This window comes from Mesoplodon bidens (assembly GCF_964165515.1).
Source record: "Mesoplodon bidens genome assembly, chromosome: 15".
NCBI lineage: Eukaryota > Metazoa > Chordata > Mammalia > Artiodactyla > Ziphiidae > Mesoplodon > Mesoplodon bidens.
The window spans coordinates 23,220,265-23,241,540 of NC_138171.1; positions in this window are offsets into that span (position 1 = coordinate 23,220,265).

Below are 21,276 nucleotides of genomic sequence, written 5' to 3' on the forward strand. Positions count from 1 at the left end.
GATTGGAAGAGTTTGACTTCACCAGTATAAGTTTCTCTGCCTGATATTTAAGATTCTCTGAGTGTCTGTAAGGTAGCATCTGTCTTCCCAGGCAGGGTAAACGGTTATCAAAAAAAAGCAAATCCAGGGTGTCTCCATAGCAGTGTTTCTGGCAAGAGTGCTTATTGGAAGACGCAAGTGAGTTGGTGGGAATGTAGCTGGGGCTTGGGGATGGGGGCGGGGGGTGGTGCTGGCCTGGGGTCCAGCCAGCCATGTGCACCCAGTTAAGCTGCCCTCCTCCCTGGGCCTCATCCCCAACTGGGTCTGACTCTCAGTAACGAGGGGAAAGGCGAGTCTGGGGGACCAGTTGGCACTGAGGGTCTTGGCAGGACGTGACAAGCGCGCAGCAGGTAGGTGTCACCTCTGGAGGTCACAGTGGTGAAAGCAGCCGCCCACCAGTGATGCAACAATGGGACTGTTCCAGCCCTCTACATGTTTTAACTCAGTAATGCACCACAACCACCCTCTGATGCTTGTTCTGTGTCACTCAGGCCCCTTCCCCCTTCATCTTTATCACGTCACCATTAATTTCCTTCGAAGCACCGATGGAGTCGCTGCGTATTCAGTTTATTTGCTGGGGTGTTTGTATAATATCTGTCCCTCCCTAAGGCTGTGTGCTCTGCAAGGGGCACAGACTAGCAGGGACTAGCACTCAGTAAATGTCCCGGGAATGCAGGAATGCCTCTGGGGCTGGTGCCGTCTGCAAAGCAGGCGCCTCTGCTTTGGGGCTTGGAGATACCCTCTGCCGTGCCACCCTCCAGGCCATGTTCCCAGCACAAGTTTGGGGACCCACAGGTCTGCCTTAGAACTTGACTCCAGTCATGGCTGCTTGGAGCTTCCGTGCCAGATGCCTGCCGGGCCGGGACCCCAGCCCCAAGCAGTGCTTGCTGCACACACAGGACACAGGGCCCTGGAGACAGCAGAGCTGGTGGAGCAGCTCCACCCCTCACTGGCTGTGTGGACTTGGGCCAGTCATCTCCTCTCTGGAGGCCTCAGTCCCCTCATCTATAAAATGGGGCCAATACCACTGACCCTCAGGGTTGTTCTAAAGACTGAGGAAGATAATGGACATACTTAGCACACAGTGGGTCCTCAGGAAATGGCAGGTCGGCCCCACGTGCAGTTAGTTCAGAGGTTGGGTCTGACCCTGTCTCACCTGGATGATCTCTTTTTACCTTGAGTGATTCCTGGGTGAGCCCTGGCCTCTTCCCCTGGCCTGTCCCTAGGGAGGTCCCATTCCTATCCGTCAACACATTAGATGACTAAATGCTCTGCTCTGACCCCTTGTCACACTCTCAGATGCCTCATGTGTTACGGCCACAGACACCTGCCTGGCCTCCCAAGCCTTAAGAACGCAATGGCGCCGACACACATCTGAGGGACAAATGGAGGATCCCCTGCCCTTTGGGGGGAACTTCCTGGCCCCCAATCTCGAACACGGGACAGTGATGCCGGCCTGAGTCAGTCTGTCCTGTTTCTCATCCCATCTCTCCCACCTGAGCGCTCTTCGACAACATGATAAATAACTCTACCCCTCTAAGCCTCACTTTCCTCCTCTGTAAAATGGGTAGAATAATAGACTCTGTGAGAATTCAATGAAATAAGGTAAAATGTTTTGCAAAGAGCCTGGCATTTAGTAAGTGCTCAAGAAGTATTAACTATTATTGTTATCACTGCTCTTTAGCCTTTCTACTGTGAAACCTAATTCATAGAGAAAAGTACACAAAACAAAAATGTTGACTGCAATAAATGATCACAGAACCACCTGGGTCAATGAATCGAACACCGCTTACCCCTCAGAAACCCCTCCTGCCCCACTCTCAATCCTTATATCCTCTTTTCTTCACAAAGGTTATCCTTTTGCAGGCTTTTATGGTGCTGTTACCATTATTCATAATAGAAAACAAATGAAAAGAAAGAATGTGTGGCTACTCTGTTCCTACCCAGCCAGGCTCCTGGACCCTGGCTGCCTCTGCCCTGGGCACGGAGGCTCCCCATCCAATTTCCCAACTTCGACTTTGGCTGTTCTTTAAATAACCAGCTCGTTAGCAAACTAGCAGCAGTAACACCTCCCTCGCTGCCGCCCGGTCTTCCATCTTTCGGCGCAGTGCTGACGGCTGCGCTCCCAGCTTTGCCAAGGAATCCCGTTCTCTGTCACTGGGCCACACATGCCAGGGGCTGCCAGCTACGCTGTGTTCTTGGAGGCCACGATCCTGCCCCTCCGGCCGGGCCTGGCTGGTGAGGGGCGGGGCGGGGAGGTGGGCAGAGAGTGGCGGTAATATTCTGGAAGGACTAGAGTGTTGCCGGGTGAGCCCTCCCCCCCAGGTTCATGCCTCGGTCTCCCCATTGACCTCCCACAGGGTCACTAGGAGCTTAACTGAGATGATGAAGAAAATGAAGCATTAGCACGATGCCAGGCACATAGTAACTGCTCACGAAACGGCCGCTGTCATTCAGGTTGCTCCTGTCACATACTTAGTCCCTAGGGAGGGCATGCAGGGTCTAGGGCAGCACCAGGAGTATCTGCATATGATTAAATCCCACAGACACAGCTCTCAGACCAGGTGGCCTTATCACGTCTTTTCCTGCGACAGCTGCTCCGCCAAATGTAACAGCTGTGTGTAGCCACTACAACAGCCCAGGCCAGATTGGGGGAGCTGGGCTGGGGGGCAGCTAATTACTAGGGCCCCTTTCACAGTTATTAGTACTAAGAAGGGGGCACCGGACGAGCGTACAGCTCTTGCTCCCGAAGAAGCACTTCTATATACATTATCTACAGCGAATTTCCCAGGTTTTTATTATCCTATGACATTGGTATACTATCCATATTTACGAGTCTTTTCCCTTCTCATAACCATCCCATTAGGGAGGTTGATCAGTTGTTGGCAGACGAGAGAATGGGGACCAGAGGGGCTGGCCGCCTTGCTGAAGCCTTGAGTGGACTGCCAGCTCTCCGGGGTCAGCAAGGACCAGCGGCTGGCCCAAAGGCCAGTGGGCTCTTGGGTCCTGCTAGTGTCTGGGTGGAGGGAGGTGAGAGCGCCTTCCTCCTCTCCCTTTCTCCTTCCTCCCACATAGATTTACTGTATATCAACTACGTGCCAGGCACTGCTGCTGGCTGTCTGGTCCTCCATCTTTCGGGAATGAAGCAATGTTTCCTGACCCTTGGGTTGCTGAGGCCAGACTAGGAGGTAGATCTTAAACCAACAACCCCATGTAGCGCTGAGTGGTGGCTGGGTGAACTTGGGCGAGCCCCCTGAGCTCCCTTTTGTTTTTTGGCTGTGTCGGGTCTTAGTTGTGGCACGTGGGAACTTCGCTGGCGGTGCATGGGCTTCTCTCTAGTTGTGGTGTGCGGTTTCCAGAGCACATGGGCTTTGTAGTTTGCGGCACGTGGGCTCTCTAGTTGAGGCGTGCCAGCTCAGTAGTTGTGGTGCGCAGGCTCAGTTCTCCCGCGGCATGTGGGATCTTACTTAGTTCCCCGACCAGGGACCTGCATCCCCTGCATTGGGAGGTGGATTCTTTACCACTGGACCACCAGGGAAGTCCCCCCATGAGCTCCTTTGAGCCTCGGTTTCCTCAACTGTGAACTAGTCACACCTGCACAACCTGGGGAGGTGGTAGGAGAATAAGATGCAGGAAAGTGGTGCCCGGCGCTGTGGCCGGCGCTGAGTGGGGGCACCCTGTTGGGATCATTGTTGTGGGAAGGATGATCAGAGATGCTGCAGGGCCGGAACCCTCATCCATGTTGGGGTCAGGCATGCTGGGGACTGGAGGGTTGCCAGTGGAACAAGCTGGAGGGGCAGGAACAACAGGGCTCCCCAAGATTCAGGAACTCTGATGGCCTCACCTCAGCCCCCGCCCCCAGGGTCTCATAGGCTCCATGGCTTCCGGCCCGGCCCGATGTTCCCCTTCCCTTCCTGAGCCCGTGTCACCAACCCCTCAGCCCCTTGGGTGTGGTTAAGAGCTGGCCTTTGAGATGGATAGAGCTGGGCTTTCTGTGCATCCTCAGGCAGGTGGTTTCTCCTCTCTGAGGCTGTTTCCTCTGTAAAATGGGCACAATCACTGTGTCCAACTTCTGGGCTGTCAGGAGGACTGGATGAGACAAGTGGTTAAACTATAAATTGAGCCCAGACATATAAAAGCTCTCATTGAGGTCCCTTCACCAGCACGTGGGTGTCGCTGGGTGGGAAGGCTGGACACTTCCCAACTGTGCCAAGCACGGGTCTGCGGATGAGCGGCCCTGATTCCGTGTGCGCAGGCTGCAGACACAGTTACTTACCAACCCCGGAGCTACGTGAGGAGGGGAAATGGGAACCAGTCGGGAAGCAGCAGGCGTCACCTCGGGAGCGGGTGCTGGACCGAGGGCTGGCACACACATCCCTCCGGGCGCTTGATCAGAGGTGCTGGCGGGAAGCAACGTGGGACGGGGCCCTCCAGTACCTGGAGTGACCAGGTTCTGGCCACCAGGCTCCTGACAGTGGGGAGGCACGGGTGCCTGCAAGAATGAAGGAGAACGTCAATTAGGAGGTGGCCGGGGATAATCCCTCCACCCTGAGACCCCTGGACTGGCCCTGGGGAAGCTGGGGAGGGGGACACCACGGAGCAATCATCATAGAAACCCAAGTGTTTGTACAACACTACATTTTCCAAAGCACTCTGGCATCCCGGCTCACCAGGGCCCCTACATTGTTTTTCAGAGGGTTATTTGCATGTCATGCATATTTACAATACTTTCTCCACCACCCACAGAATCCCCACAGCAGCTGGGAAGCTGGGCTTCCAAAGGCTCAGATCCTCCCTGTCTTGCTTCTCCCTCTTTTTCCCTAGATGGGGGCGGTCAGGAAAGGGGCCAGAGTCACACAGTCCCGAGTTCGAATCCCAATTGAGCCCTCACTCTCCCGGCGACACTGGGCAGGCAGCTGCCCCTTTCTGAGCCTCAGTTCCCTTGCTTGTCAAATGGAAATAAGAGTACCACCTCTGAGGTCTCCTGTGAGGATTAAGAAGATAATGCAGGTAGAATACCCAGCACAGAGTATGTGCCTGAAAAAGACCCTTCAAAGAGCCTCGGTCCCTGTCCCCTGCACTCAGAGCAGGAGGCACTGCATCACCACCCCCCGACCTCCTACATCACAGGTCTCGTCTCATGAGAGAGGCACAGGGAAGCCAGGTGTCCCTCTCCACCCACCTCTGCTGAACAGGTGCTGCTGCTCCTGCTTGGATATTTAAATCAGCAGGAACCAGGCCCTCCTGGGAGAAGAAAAAGGCCCCCCATTCCACACCCCCGCTCCCAGGAGCCTCTTGGTTGTTTTGGAGGCTTCAGTGGAAGCCCCCACCCTTGTTCCCTCATTCTACAGGTGGAGAAACGGAGACACAGGGGTCATCTAGCTGATTTGGGGACACAGAATCCAAGTGGTTGGGCTGGGATCTGAACTCAGGCTTTCCCCCCTCAGCCCCGGGAGAAAAAGTCCAGGGGTCAGTTCACAGTAGGAATACGGAGAAAGGGGCAGTGGATGATGGGGGAGGTTCATCTTTTTCTCCTGGTTATATCAGGGCCTGGAAAGCCCTCATAATCTCTAACTTTTCTATATCTGCACCTCCTTTGACCTCATTTTCTCCTCACATCGCTACAGTGTTATCCGTATTTTTCAAAAGGAGAAACTGAGGCTCAGAGAACTTCAGTAATTACCCACACGGAGGAAGAGTCAGGGCATCTGATCCCAAGATCTGGTACTTAACCCCAGTGTGGCCCTGCCTCCCCAGGTGGGGAAATCACCAACCCAGAAAAACAGGCATAACTGTCTGGATGAAAAGTGCTTAAATAGAAGGAAAAGAAAACACTGACCTCCAAAACATTCTGAATTAGCAGACACAAATTCTTAAAAGATTCCAAGATGCACCATGGGGTGTGAAAATTGCCAGTACATGAAAATTCACTGCTTGGGAGGATGTGTGCCTGACCAAGTTGTCACTTTTAGCCAAAATCAGTGGGAGCCCAAAGCGGAAGGAAGAGAGGTGACGGCAGAGGGAGGCATCCTGTGCAGGGCAGTGGGGCAAAGGGGTCCCAAGACCTGCCCTGGAGTCTGCCCAACTTCCTTGCTGAGGGACCAGAGCAAGTCTCCTCCTGACTGCCCACTTTACAACAGGTGGGAGAAGCCTACAAGACAGTCTCTTAGGTTCTTGTCAGCTCTGATGGTGATTAAGATTCGGGGACTTCCAACAGGGATGAACCTCGAGAACATTATGTTAAGTGAAAGAAGCCAGTCACAAAGGACCACATAGGGTATGATTTCACTTATATGAAATGTCCAGAACAGGGAACTCTGTGGGGACAGGAAGTAGACGAGTGGTTGCCGGTGGGGGGATTGGGAGCAGGTGAAAGCTAAGGGGTTCGTGGTTTCTTTTGGGGATAATGAAAATGTTCTAAAATGGATTGCAGTGATGGATGCACAGCTTTGTGAATATACTAAAAGCCATTGAATGGTACACTTTAAATGGGTACAGTATATGTACAGTATATGAATTCTATCTAGAATTGTACAGTCTATGAATTCTATCTCAATAAAGCTGTTAGAATAATCCAACACTAAAAGAAAGATTCTGCAACTTCCCAATGGACAGCTGTCCTCTGGGAGCCTGTGATTCCCTTGGGGTTCTTCCACTATGGCCTGGGAAACCAGGGAGCATTTTCCCAAGAATCCCCCAACACCCCTACAGACCCTCTGTCCCAGAGGCCTTTGCATTTGACATTTGCCTCCTCCGGGAAGCCCTCCCTGATCTTCCAGCCAGTCCAAGTCCCCAGTCACTGGCTCCTAGGGCTCCCTCAGTTTCTTAGCACTTATCATGCTGATGTGAGGAAATCATTTCCATGATCACTGGATGACACTGCCTTCTCCATCAGACTGGGAGCTCCATGAGGGCAGGGCCATCGTCATTGGTCATCATTGTCAATGCTCAGTGCAGTGCCTACCACACAGAAGGTGCCCCAGAAATGTTTGCTGATTGAATGAATGGATCAAAATTCCAAACCCTATAATGTGACTTGGCTTCCTGTCCTGGCTTCACCTCATTCTGGCTGAGTGATCCTGAGCAAATCACATAACTTCCGAGAGTACTGCAGAGAGTAGCCAGGGCATTAAAAGGGATAACGGACATGGAAAGTACTTTATGAAGCGGCTTCCCCACAGCTGCCCCCAGCGCAGTCAGTGGAACCCCCTCCTACCAGCCACCCAGGCTCAAGCCCTGCAGTCATCCTGGAGGCCTCTCTTTCCCTCACCCTCTACACCCAAGCCATCAGCAGCTCCTACTGAAGCCACCTTCACACCCAAGCCATCAGCAGCTCCTACTGAAGCCACCTTCACGACGTACCAAGAAGCTGGTGCACCACCTGCATGTTACCACTGCTGTGGACGGAGCCATCATCACCTCTCGCCTGGATTAGTCACGTCCTCTCTTGTCTCCTGCTTCTGCCCTTGCTCCGGACACAGAGGCCAGAGGCATCGGGCTAGAACACAAGTCAGAGCCTGCCCCTCCTCCGCTCTAAACCCTCCATGGCCTCACTTCACCTCAAGTAAAAGCTGACAGCCCTACAGATGCCACGGGTGGTCCCTCCACCACGTCCGATTCTCCCATTTACTCTCTGCTCATTCCCTTTGCCCCAACTACCCTGGCCTCTGCGTTGTTCCCCAAATATACCAGGTATGCTCCTGCCTCAGGGCCTTCACACTTGCTCTTTCTCTGCCTGGAATGTCAGTCGCCCAGATGTCAGTGAGCCTTACCCCCTCACTTCCTTCAGATCTTTGCTGAGACCTGACCTTGTCAATGAGATGCATTTCAGCACAATAGGTAAGACTCTTAGCAGAAGAGCATGGGCTTGAGGTAGAAATCCAGGCTCTGCCAGTTACATAGCTGAGTGACTGAGGGTAAGTTTCTTAACGTCTCTGGGACTCAGCTGCTCATTTCTAAAATGGGAATAATTACGGCACCTTCCTCGTAAGGTTGTAAGGCTTATATGCAAAGGAGCAATTTATCCTGATTACACCCTGCCCCTCCCACTAAAATGTCGGCCCCACAAGGCTGAGAGTTTGACTGCTTGGTTTATTGCCAGGTCCCCAGTGCCCACCACAACACCTGGCACACGGAGGTGCTCAGGGAAGGCGTCGCTCAACAAATGTTTTCAACGCTGAAAAAATATTTATTGGCTAATTGTCACAAGCTCTGGGTTTTCCCTTCTTCCCTATCACAGACATTTATTTTTCTCTCTAGCCCAGCCTGCCCCTTGGAGGGCCAGGTCCACAAAACCAAATTCCCACGGGCAGCTCTGCCGGCCACCCTGTGGACACGTCACACGCCACGTGTCCAGGGTCTCTTCTCCAGAGATCTTGTCTCTTACGGCATCATCTAACCAGGTACCTGGAACCAGCTCACGCTCCTCGGTAACCAAGATGCCAGGGGCTCCCATGCACCTTCCTCCTCTCTCAACATCTCTCGAACCCCCTTCTCTTTATCCCCAGAGACACCCCCTGTCCAGGCCACCATGATCTCTCATTCAGGCCACTGCACCAGCCCCCTCCCTGGGCGCCTTGCTGTCTCCCTCGGTCCCTCTCCTTACTGCAGCTGGGAGGATCTTTTCAAAACACACAAGGATAGGGAGGGTGGGAGGGAGGGAGACGCAAGAGGGAAGAGATATGGTAACATATGTATATGTATAACTGATTCACTTTGTTATACAGCAGAAACTAACACACCATTGTAAAGCAATTATACTCCAATAAAGACGTAAAAAGAAAAAAAAACACACAAGGAACAAATGAAAGCCTCCCTCTGCGAGTCGAAATCCTCGTTGACTTGAAAAAAAAACCCCGACTGGGGCTTTTCAAAAGAATTTGACTCAGGGCTCTTCAGACAATGAACGGCCTCACCAACCTTGCCACCCCAGGCCCAGGTAAAATGGTATTTGTTGTATGAAAATTTAATTTACAAGATGGATTCACACCGAACCTTAGTTCCATAAATATTCGTGGAATTGAAATGAAAAAACAGGTTTTAAAAATAGCATTTATGGAGTTTCCTCATGCAGCTGGGGGCTTCTCACACTCCCACATCTCATTCACTCCTCTCAGCAAACCAGGCAGGTGGCATTGATTCCAGTTTCCAGATGAGGCAACTGAGGCCCAGAGAGGGAAGATGACTTGTCCCAAGTAGCACAGCACCTAGATTACCCCAGAGTCCTCCCAGACCCTGGAGGCTGTGGTCACAGGGTGCCAAATGGGGCAGAGAAAAGGTGTGGAGCCTCCTGTTTTCCAGCTGATTGGCTGCCGCAGGCTCCGAGGCCCTCAGAGTACGTGGACATAACTTGTCTATTTCTGCTCCCTGCCTTGGCCTGTGCAGTTTCCCTGCTCAGGGTAACCCCTCCCCGGGCTGGTCAAAACATCACCACCCTTCACAGCCCATTTCCAGCACTGAGCCTCCTGCCCGCATCCCCTCGGCACTGGCTGCCCGCAGCATACCGCCTGCAATGATTTATGGATGTTTGGGACGTGGTAGTGCCCTCCCCCCTCGTGCTGTGTCCCTCCTGGCTCTTCTACCTCAGGGACCGTGGTTCCTCCGCCTTCCCTGACAGCTTGTGCTCTAGCCCTCAGTCCTGAAGCCACATGACCTTCCAAGTCTCTGTGAGGTCTGGCCTTGCCCCTGAACCTGTCCAAGGCTCATCTCCCCAGCTGCCTCCCAGACCTTCCCTCCATGGGCCCCTCACACTCCCACACGGGGAATGGACCTCATCACCATCTCCCCCAAACCTGCTCCGCTCTGAAAATATCACGATCCTCCTAAGTCTCCAAGCTAGAAACTTGGCCGTCGCTCTGGACCCCTCCCCGCCCCTCAGCCCCCTGCAAGCCCTGTTGATTCTGCCCCGAAATGTCTTCAGACTACCTCTGCTCTCCACACTACTGCCCTGTGCTCAGCTCAGGCCCCACCTCCCCCTTGGCATTTGAGCATAAGCCACCAGTCCACCCATCCAGTTTCCCATCATCCACCAACTTCTACTCTCTCCCCTTGACTCACCATCCATCTATTCCACCCATCCTTCCATCCACTCCCTCATCTCCCTCCAATCCACCACCCATAATTTACCAAGACCTCCAATGCTCCAAGCCATGTGCTGGACATTGTGACACAGAAATGACTTAGGCCCAGTCCTTGGCCTCAAGATGCTCACACTAGAACTGGGTCCTGAAGGATGAACAGGACTCTGTGGAGGGTTAAGGGGAAGAGGGGAGGCTATCTAGATCGAGGCATAAACAATGGCACAGGCATAGGAAGAAGACACCTGGGGTGTCTGAGGAGCTTGACCAGACAGGTGGGGAGCGACCCGAGATGAAGGTGGAAGGGTGACCAAGGCCAGCTTTGCAGGGCTCTGCAGGGCCCTTCAAGACCAGGTAAGGAGTCTGTACTTTATCCAAAACATAGACTCTGGAGCCTGGGGGTCAGACCCCTGCTCCACCACCTCATAACTGTGAGACTTAGAACAAATGTCCTCAGTGTTCCCCATCTGTAAAATGGTAAGAGCAATATATCTATTACACAGGGCTGTGGCGAGGAGGAATTGAGCTAATGCATATGTGTATTATGACTCTTAGCCCAGTGCCTGGTAAATAGAAAATGCTCAGTAAATATTGTTGCTATTACGTTCATATTATTATTAATTACTATCCTCTAGCCAGCTGGTGGACAGCGGAGAGTTTTACATAGAGGAAGTACACGCTAACTCGGACTGCAAAGCGTCTTCCTCCGCAGCTAGGGGCTCAGGAGTGAGCTTCATTGCCCCTGCCCAGCCTCAGCCCCACCAGCTCCAGCCTCGCCCTCTCCTACCGACTGCCCCCAGCCAGGCACGCCCACCAGCCACTGCCCCAGACTGGCCCTCAGTGCCCGGAGGTGCTCCAGCCTGCCTTGCCCCTGGGCAGTTGAGCTCCAAGCTCCAGGAGCCTGGAGGCTCCCCCTCTGAGAGCTGCCGTGTAGCCGGTTCACTCACTCCTGCACAGGACACCGAGAAGCCCTTTACAAGCTTTTTTCTCTAACTGTCACGGCTCTGTGCAGGCATACGGTCACCCAATCTGCAGATGAGGACACTGAGCCTCAGGGAGGAGGCGGAAGTCCCTTTGCTTCAGGCTGCACAAGTCAATGGCTGAGCAGGGATCCAAACCCAGGTTGGTCAGGCTCCAGAGCCCCCAGCTCTCTCCCAGAAATCTTGGAGGTAAGCCCCCAAGATGATCAGGGCCTGAGATATCGCACGGACATGAATTTTCCCGGCACTGAGGAGTGCTGTCCGAGACAACTCTGCAGTAATGGAAATGCTCTCATCTGCACTGTCCTATAGTGGCCAAGAGCCACATGCAGCTACTGATCACCCAGAACGTGACAAGTACAACTAAGGAACTGAATTTTAAATTCAATTGAAATTGAAATAGCCACACGTGCTTTGTGGCTACCCGCCTGGACAGCACAGGACCAGACAGCTTTTAGCATTCTCAACCCTGAGACTGCATTTCCAGACACTCACACTGTTTGAGCCACAACTTACGAAACATTTTGTCATTTTTATTAGAAAGATTTCCACCACGTACCACCTGGTCCCTGTTTTTACAAACTGAGGCTACCCAGCACCCTCAAGTTAACTGCTTCTCTACAACTCAAGGTCATTCAGGAACTAGCTGCCAAACTCCTGCTCTGGGCCAGGCACTGAGCCAGATGTGGAAGAACGATGTGCTTGTCCCTGTCCTCAAGGATCTCAGTCTGGCGGGGAGGACACGTCCTACCTTAGGGTCTGTCACGGAGGGGATAGGTGCGAGAGTGAGGTTTATACACAGTCTGGGGAGAACAGGGTGACTCTCTCAGCTGGGGGAGCCTCTGGGAAGGCTGTATCGAGGAGAGACACTGTCAGGGTGTGACCGCACTTTACAGTTTGCAAGGCACATTCACATCCATTGTCTCATCTGCTTCTCACTCTAGCCCCATGAGGGAGTTCAGGCCTGGTCTGGTTTCTGGTTTTCTGTGTACTGGATTCACATCAGCACCCGCTTCTGGAAGGAGCACTGAATGGGGCCACAGCCCTAAGCCCCGGCATGTGGAAGCCAAGACCTCCACAGTGGGTGAGGGCAGTGCTCCCCTGAATCCTCCACAGAAGCTTCTTGGGAAGGTTCACCCAGGACCCAGCCAGCCGGTGGCCAAATGTGTTTTCAGTCAAGGACTTAGAAATCAGATGTTCCTTAAATTCTCCAAAGGGCCAGTCTTGTAAATCCCTAAGCTTTCCGGCAGCTCTGACGGGACCCGGTGGCCCCCTCACTGGCCATTTGGCCTCCTCTTGGCGCCCCGGCTTTTGGAGGCTAGGGAAGATCTTTATTTTAGTGACATTTCCTCGTAATCCTTTCTTTTCTCTTCCGCACTCTCAAGGGGCCGCCGCAGTGACCCGCTCTCTCTTGCCCTACTTTTCCTTTCTCTGAATCCTGGGAGGCGATTCTCTGCACCTCCTGGAGGCGCTCTTGCCTGGGAGGCCCAGGCAGTTCACCTCTGTTAACACTGAACCCAGATGGTCCCTCCTTCAAAGGCTCGTCCAGCCAGGAGACCCCTGATTCCTCACAGTGGCTTTGGAGCAGAGGGCAGGGAACATTGTGCCCCACAAACTTTTTTTTTTTTTTTTTTTTTGTGGTACGCGGGCCTCTCACTGTTGTGGCCTCTCCCATTGTGGAGCACAGGCTCCAGACGCGCAGGCTCAGCAGCCATGGCTCACGGGCCCAGCCGCTCCGCGGCATGTGGGATCTTCCCGGACCGGGGCACGAACCCGTGTCCCCTGCATCGGCAGGCGGACTCTCAACCACTGCGCTACCAGGGAAGTCCCCCCACGAACATTTCTTGAGCCCTTAGTTTGTGTATGGCCCCGAGCTGGACCAAGCTAAGCGAGAAGATGAATTAGTCAGCGGGGGTGGCGAATGTATGAACAGACATGAGAGGCCGATATGACTGGGCTGCCGTGGAAGGAAGCCCGGGCGTGGCCCACGGGAGCCCTCATCAGCCTGGGGGAATCAGAGGAATATCAAAAAACAGGTGAGGCTCTGGCTAGGCCTTGGAGGATGCACAGGAGTCCAGAGGTGGACAAAGTGGGGAAGAGTGTAAGGAAGAGGGACACAGCATGCCATGTTTGGGGAACTGGGAGGAATTACGCTCAGGTGGGGAGCTGGTCTGTGTGCTCTGGGGAAGAGGGGGTGGAGCGGGAGGGGAGATAGGGCTGGAACTGCAGGTGGGGACTTGATCATGGGGGTCCTGCAGTGTCAGTCAGGGAGTGTGGCCTTCACCCTGGGAGCAGGGGGGAGGCCAAGGGCTCATCAAGTTTGGGTGGGAGAAGGATCACCCAGCAGTTCTGTGGGGCAGCCTGGAGGTGGGCGCTGTGACCCACGTGATTGCTGACAGTGGTCTACCTAGGGCAGGGGTACTGGGGCTGGGGGACAGCAGACAGATTCAGGAGATACTTAGACTATAAAATCAATCAGACTTGGGGCTGATTAGATGCAGAGGATGAAGTAGAGAGAGGAGTCAGGGATGACTCCTAGGTTTCTATCCTGAGTAACTGGGGTACGTATTGAATACTAAGCTTTGGGTTATAACAGAGGTTGACAAACTTTTTCTTAAAAGGTCAATGGTAAATACTTGAGACTTGTGGACCATTCGGTGTTCCAAAGCTGCCATAGACAATATATAAATGAATGGGCATGGCTGTGTTCCAGCAAAATTTTTTTACAAGAACAGGCTGGCCATGGCCATACTTTGCCAACCCGAGCTCTAAACAACAACAGCAACAAAACCCATTTTAAGCTGGCTTTAACATAAAGTGGATTAACCCATATAATTGAAAAAGTCCAGAATTGGTGGACTTCAGGCACAGTTCAGTCAGAGTTCCAGTTCTGTCTCATTGATATTTTCTCAACCCAGTACTTCTCCATGTGTCATCTCCATCCTAAGGCTGGCTTCCCATATGAGTGCAAAACAGCCGCAGCTGTTCCAGACAAATCACATCATCAGGAGCATGAGGACGGAATAATCTTCCAGCCAAGTCCTAAGTGTCACTCTTTTTTTTTTTTAACATCTTTATTGGAGTATAATTGCTTTACAATGGTGTGTTAGTTTCTGCTTTATAACAAAGTGAATCAGCTATACATATACATATATCCCTATATCTCCTCCCTCTTGCATCTCCCTCCCTCCCACCCTCCCTATCCCACCCATCTAGGTGGTCACAAAGCACCTAGCTGATCTCCCTGTGCTATGCAGCTGCTTCCCACTAGCTATCTATTTTACATTTGGTCGTGTATATATGTCAATGCCACTCTCTCACTTCGTCCCAGTTTACCCTTCCCCCTCCCTGTGTCCTCAAGTCCATTCTCTATGTCTACGTCTTTATTCCTGTTCTGCCTCTAGGTTCTTCAGAAACATTTTTTTTTCAGATTCCATATATATGTGTTAGCATACCGTATTTGCTTTTCTCTTTCTGACTTACTTCACTCTGTATGACAGACTCTAGGTCCATCCACCTCACTACAAATAACTCAGTTTCGTTTCTTTTTATGCTGAGTAATTTGTATTTAATTTTTGATAGTTTGATTAATATGTGTCTTGGCATGTTTCTCCTTGGATTTATCCTGTATGGGACTCTCTGTGCTTCCTGGACTTGACTATTTCCTTTCCCATATTAGGGAAGTTTTCAACTATAATCTCTTCAAATATTTTCTCAGTCCCTTTCTTTTTCTCTTCTTCTCCTGGGACCCCTATAATTCGAATGTTGGTGCGTTTAATGTTGTCCCAGAGGTCTCTGAGACTGTCCTCAATTCTTTTCATTCTTTTTTCTTTATTCTGCTCTGCAGTAGTTATTTCCACTATTTTATCTTCTAGGTCAGTTATCCGTTCTTCTACCTCAGTTATTCTGCTATTGATCCCTTCTAGAGAATTTAAAATTTCATTTATTGTGTTGTTCATCATTGTTTGTTTGCTCTTTAGTTCTTCTAGGTCCTTGTTAAATGTTTCTTGTATTTTCTCCATTCTATTTCCAAGATTTTGGATCCTCTTTACTATCATTACTCTGAATTCTTTTTCAGGTAGACTGCCTATTTCCTCTTCATTTATTTGGTCTGGTGGGTTTTTACCTTGCTCCTTCATCTGCTGTGTGCTTCTCTGCCTTCTCATTTTGCTTAGCTTACTGTGTTTGGGGTCTCCTTTTCGCAGGCTGCTGGTTCGTAGTTCCCATTGTTTTTGGTGTCTGCCCCCCAGTGGCTAAGGATGGTTCAGTGGGTTGTGTAGGCTTCCGGTTGGAGGGGACTGGTGCCTGTGTTCTGGTGGATGAGGCTGGATCTTGTCTTTATGGTGGGCAGGTCCATGGCTGGTGGTGTGTTTTGGGGTGTCTGTGACCTCATCATGATTTTAGGCAGCCTCTTTGCTAATGGGTGTGGTTGTGTTCCTGTCTTGCTAGTTGTTTGGCATAGGGTGTCCAGCACTGTAGCTTGCTGGTCCTTGAGTGGAGCTGGGTCTTAGCGCTGAGATGGAGATCTCTGAGCAAGCTCTCACCGATTGCTATTATATGGAGCCGTGAGGTCTCTGGTGGACCAATGTCCCGAACTTGGCTCTCCCACCTCAGAAGCACAGGCCTGATACCCGGCCGGAGCACCAAGACCCTGTCAGCCACACGGCTTTTCACTCCCTTTAACACAATGCTGACTTGACTCAGACTCAGATCCCCTCCTGGGGCCACACGCGCCTCTGGGCGACGCCAGATGGCAGAGCTCCAGCGTGGTCTCCACGCTTCCTTCACGGTGGTCTTTCCGGATGCAGCCTGGCGAGGGTCGCCCTCAGCTCCTCTGTCCGAGGGAAACCATTCACGCCAGAAGCTTACCGGCTCTTGGGCCCCGTGTTTAGTGCGGGCAGCTGTGCCCGGAGGCCCATCTTGGGCTCGGAGGCACCGGGGTCCTAAGTGTCACTCTGATTGGACTTGCTTATGTCATATGCCCATCCAGGAACCAGTCATTGTGCCTGGGGATGGAACACACTGATCGGCTTAGCCTGGGTCATGTGCTCTATCCCTGAGTGGGGGAGGTAGAGTCAGCTTCCGGGGAACCACGTGGCCTCCCAGTGAAAATCAGGGTCTGGCAGGACGGTAGGAAAAAGGGAGGAAAGCAAGAAAAGCAAAAGTATGTGCCCCTCCAAAGACTTGTACGTGAATACACATAGCAGCATTATTCATAATAGCCCCAAATCCAAATTCCCATCAAGCAGTGAACAGATAAACAAAATGTCATATATCCATCAGATGGAATACCACTCAGCACTAAAAGGGAAAGAAGTACTGATATGTGCAACAACGTAGATGAACATAGAAAACAATATGCTGAGTGGAGGAAGCTAGACACAAAGACTACATATTATATGTTTCCCTTTATAGGAACTTTCTAGAAAAGGTAAAACTAGAAAGCAGATCAGTGGTTGCCTGGGGCCTGGGATGGGAGTGGGGATTGACTGCAAATGTGCACAAGGGAATTTGGGATTGTGGTAACTGTTGCACACTATAAGTTTATTAAATCTCATCCAAATGAATAAAATAAGTAAACTTTAGGGTATGTAAATTATACCTCAATAAAGCTGTTTTTAAAAAAGGTTGATGGGGGCAAAGAGGATGCTATGGCTATTAGGGTCCACACAGAGAACGATGGTGCCACTCACGGATCAGGGGACAGAGAGGCAAGGGCAGGCTTGAGGGCAAATGCTGAGGTCCCTCTGGACAGGCTGAGCAGGAGGTGCTTCTGGGACATCGGGAGTGCCATCCAGCAGAGCTCCGGGTAAAGGCCAGGGATGGAGCTGGGGGTCTGGGGATGGTGGGTGTTCAGAAGGACACTGAAGCGGTGGCAGTGGATGAGTCCCCTGGAGAGGGTGTGGTCTGAGAAGAGAAGGCTGCCATGATAGAGCCCTGAGAAGCAGAAACATCTAGTGGACCAACAGAAGAAGGGAAACTGGCAAAAGCATGAGATACTTTGATAGCCAGAGAAGCTAGCAGAGGTCCCAGTCAGGGCATGTGCCAATGCCCAGAGCCTGGGGCGCTGTGGACTGAGGTGTGGCCACCAGGTGAACCATAGGAGGTCCTGGTGGCCTTGCCGAGAACAACGACCATGGAAGGTTGAGATGTGATCCAGGCTGCAGTGGGTGAGGAATACAAGGGGTCGGTGAGCATAGTCAACACCGCTGAGAAGTTCAGCTGGCGAGGGAAGGAGGAAGCGGGGTGGCTGGGGGCAGGGCGGAAACCAAAGGCAGAAGCAGTGGGCACGGTCCACACTCTTGAGAGGTGTGGCTGGGAAGAGGAGGAGACAGGCGGTGTGGGGCAGCTGCAGCCACTCCAAGCTCCATGACACTCCTGGAACCGGGCCACCTGCCCATCGCCCATGCCGCCAAGCCCCATCAAGCCACCCCAGCTACTCACACTGGGGAGACACAGCTCTTACTGGGGCTGGCTCCCAACCTGCCCTGGCCGCTGTCCGCTGACCAGCACAGTGTGGCTGCATCTCAAGTGTGGCCAGGCTGGACATGGAGGTGACGGCATTCAATGGAGCAGAGGATGGCTCTCGGGCATTGTTCCGACCTTTTCTCCAGACCCCACCCACAGGGTCCTGGCCCTCGGAGACAAATTCTGGGAGTGCTTTGTGTGACAGCTTTGTGTGAAATGTCAAGTGGGAGGGAATTCCCTGGTGGTCCAGTGGTTAGGACTCGGTGCTTCCACTGCCATAGCCCGGGTTCAATCCCCGGTCAGGGAACTAAGATCCCACAAGCCGTTCTACAGCCAAATAAGTAAATTAATTAAAAGAGGGTTGGGCTTCCCTGGTGGCACAGTGGTTGAGAGTCCGCCTGCCGACGCAGGGGACACTGGTTCGTGCCCCGGTCCTGGAAGATCCCACATGCCATGGAGCGGCTGGGCCCGTGAGCCATGGCCGCTGAGCCTGCGCGTCCAGAGCCTGTGCTCCGCAACGGGAGAGGCCACAACAGTGAGAGGCCCTCGTACCACACAAAAAAAAAAAAAGAGGGTTAAAAAAAAAAAAAAAGAAATGTCAAGTGGGAGAACCTTCTCGGTACTACCTTCACTTTAGGTCTGGGCATCACCCCCCGACCGGATAACCCAGATGCCCATCAGCCCAGGGAGCATGAGACTGGTACCGGTCAGCCTATTTTTCCAATTCTACACACAGCTATCAGTTGGCTCCTCCCCACAGCCCTGACAGGTTGTCATCATTACATCCATCTGGCTGGCAAGGAGAATGAGACTCAGAGAGGTTGAGTGGCTCAGCTAAGGTCACACAGCAAGTGAGTAGCACAAGTGGGTTTGGCACCCAGGTCAACCTCCTCAAGAGCCTGCTCCCTTTCCCCCACTGACCCTTGACAAAGGGTGTGGAAAACAAAAGAGGAGGGCAGGAGGGGTGGGGGAGGGGAGGACGGAGTTCTCAATGGCAAAGTGGTGAACCAAGGTTGGAGCCCCAGTTGTGCCCCAGCTCCTGGGGCCAGGGTGAGTCACTCTCCCACACAAGGCTTCAGTTTCCCTAGCTGTACAATGAGCTCTTAGGTCCCTTGTGGCTGCCACATGCTGAGTTCTGTGACCAGGTGCTTATCGGAGACACTTCTGCCCTCTATGGTAGAAACAAAAAAACGCCCCTGGGAAGGTTAGCAGCAGGGAAAGGCCATGGTGGGGGGAAAAGGGTCTCCTCTACCAGGCCAGGCCCTGGAGGAGCTGCACCCAGGGAATATGGCCAAGCCCAGCCTATATGCTGGCTCAGCACTTCGCTGGGACAAAGGCCCAGCCTGATATCATTGTGCCTCTTGCAGGATCTGCCCCGTCTCAGTCATCCCAGCAGCACCTGCCACGGCTTTGCATGAGTCTCTCCTCTTTTCAGCTGTGGCCTCCCTGTCTGCAAACCTCCACCGAAGGAGCTCTCCAGGCCAACTTTCTCCCCACCCTCATCTCCCCTGCCCACCCCTTCTCCCTGTTTCCACAACTGCAGGCCCTCTGGAGCCTCACGGCTGCCCTAGTGTCTCCATGGGAGATGCCTGAAGGATGGCCCATTAGTCAGCGAGTCAAGACCTTCCATAAGGAATCAGCATCCCAGAGAGGGTAGGTGCCTAAGCAAGGCCACACAGCAGACACGGGGGTCCGGCATGGAACCTGGGCCTCCTGACCACTCAGCTCATTTCTGTGGCCCCTTCCAATGGTTTTTATGATAGAAAATATTTTATTCTTCTTTATGTCTTTGTGTTATGTTTATAACTCAGACCCACATCCTAATTTTCAGTTCACCAGACATATTTACAGTCACTCAAATGTTACTTCCTGAAGTGGCCATGGCTCAGTCCCCTTTCTGCCCACACAGGTGACCTCACCCAGCCCTGTGGCTTTTAACACCCTCTCTCTCTCTGCCCCTCCCTCCTCCTCTTCTGTCCTCCTATTCTCTCTCTCCTCACATTCAATCCATCAGGAAATCGTGTTGTCCCTACCTCCAAAACATCTCCAGAATCCAACCACCCCTTGCCACCTCCACCTCTGCCACCTGGTCCCAGCCACCATCATCTCTCTCCTGGATTAGAGCTGTAGCCTCCCCATGGCCTCCCTGCCTCCACCCTTGATCCCTTCAGCCTGGTCTCCACACAGTAGCCAGAGGATCCTGTTAAGATGCAAGTCTCTGCTCAAAGCCCTCAGGGCTCTCACCTCACTAGTAGTGAAAAGACAAAGACCATGCCTTGGCTTATAGGGCCAAACACATCTGCCCTCCATGTGCCCTCTGACCTCACCTCCTACCACTCTCCCCATCAAGTACCCTCTGCTCCCCCTATACTGGCCTCCCAGCTGTTCTTCCGTCACAATCCACTCCCACCCCAGGCCCTTTGCACTTGCTGTTTCCACCACCTGGAGCGCTGCTCCTTGGATATCCACATGACTCCTATCCTCCCTCATTTCTTTGAAGTCTCTGTCAGAAGTCACCTCCTCAGAGAGGCCATCCTGGACTTGGACCCCCCTGTCTAACCGTGCTCTCACTCTCTGTCCCTTTGCCCTGCTTTATAGCATGCAACACCACCCGGATTCTAGTACATCATACCTACTGGTTGGTTCGATGAGTCCCATCCCGAAAGTAAGCCCAGCAGGGAAGACACTATCTCTTTTCCTTACTGACGTATCTGGAGCCCCCAGCCCAGTGGCTGGGATGTAGAAGATGCTCAATAAATACTTACTGAGCAAATGACAGGATGAGCCCTAGCACCTGCCCTAATGTCTTTTTTTTTTTTTTGTGGCACGAATATCAGTCATTTATTGACATTAACATTATGAACACATAATGGAAAAATGCTCCTCAAAGAGGAAGGTGAACTTTGACTGTCAATAGGACAAAGCTGTCTTCAGAAGATAGAGAGGTGGAAACTAGGTTCACAGTTGGGTTTCGAGTCCCTGAGGATGGAGCTCGTCTGTGTATGTGCATCCACAGGGGCAAGGTGTTGGAGGAGGAGGAGGCGGCTCAGGAATGTCTCCAGCTGCTTCTTTGATCTGTAAGCGATTAGTCCTCCCTTGTTGGCCCACTGGTCCACTCCAGCAGCGCCTCTGTTTCGCACGTGATACACCAACTGTGGCAAGTCAAGCCCCGAGTTGGGGTTTCTTTCCAAGCACTCTTTTTTTTTTTTTTTTTTTTTTTTTTTTTTTTTTTTATAAATTTATTTATTTATTTTTGGCTGCACTGGGTCTTTGTTGCTGTGTGCAGGCTTTCTCTAGTTACAGAGAGCAGGGCGGGGGGGGCTACTCTTCTTTGCGGTGCGCGGGCTTCTCATCATGGTGGCTTCTCTTGCTGCAGAGCACAGGCTCTAGGTGCGCAGGCTCAGTAGCTGTGGCATGGAGGCTCAGTAGTTGTGGCTCACAGGCTCTAGAGCACAGGCTCAGTAGTTGTGGCGCATGGGCTTGCTCCGCGGCATGTGGGATCTTCCTGGACCAGGGCTCGAACCTGTGTCCCCTGCTTTGGTAGGCAGATTCTTAGCCACTGCGCCACCAGGGAAGTCCCCCAAGCACTCTTTTAAGTCCACCATTCCCCCACCCGTGGCCCTGAGGATGGCGTGAGCAGCACAAGAGTCCCACTTGAATGTGGTATCTTCTGAGAAGATGTAAATGTCAACAAGGCCAAGGACAACACAGAG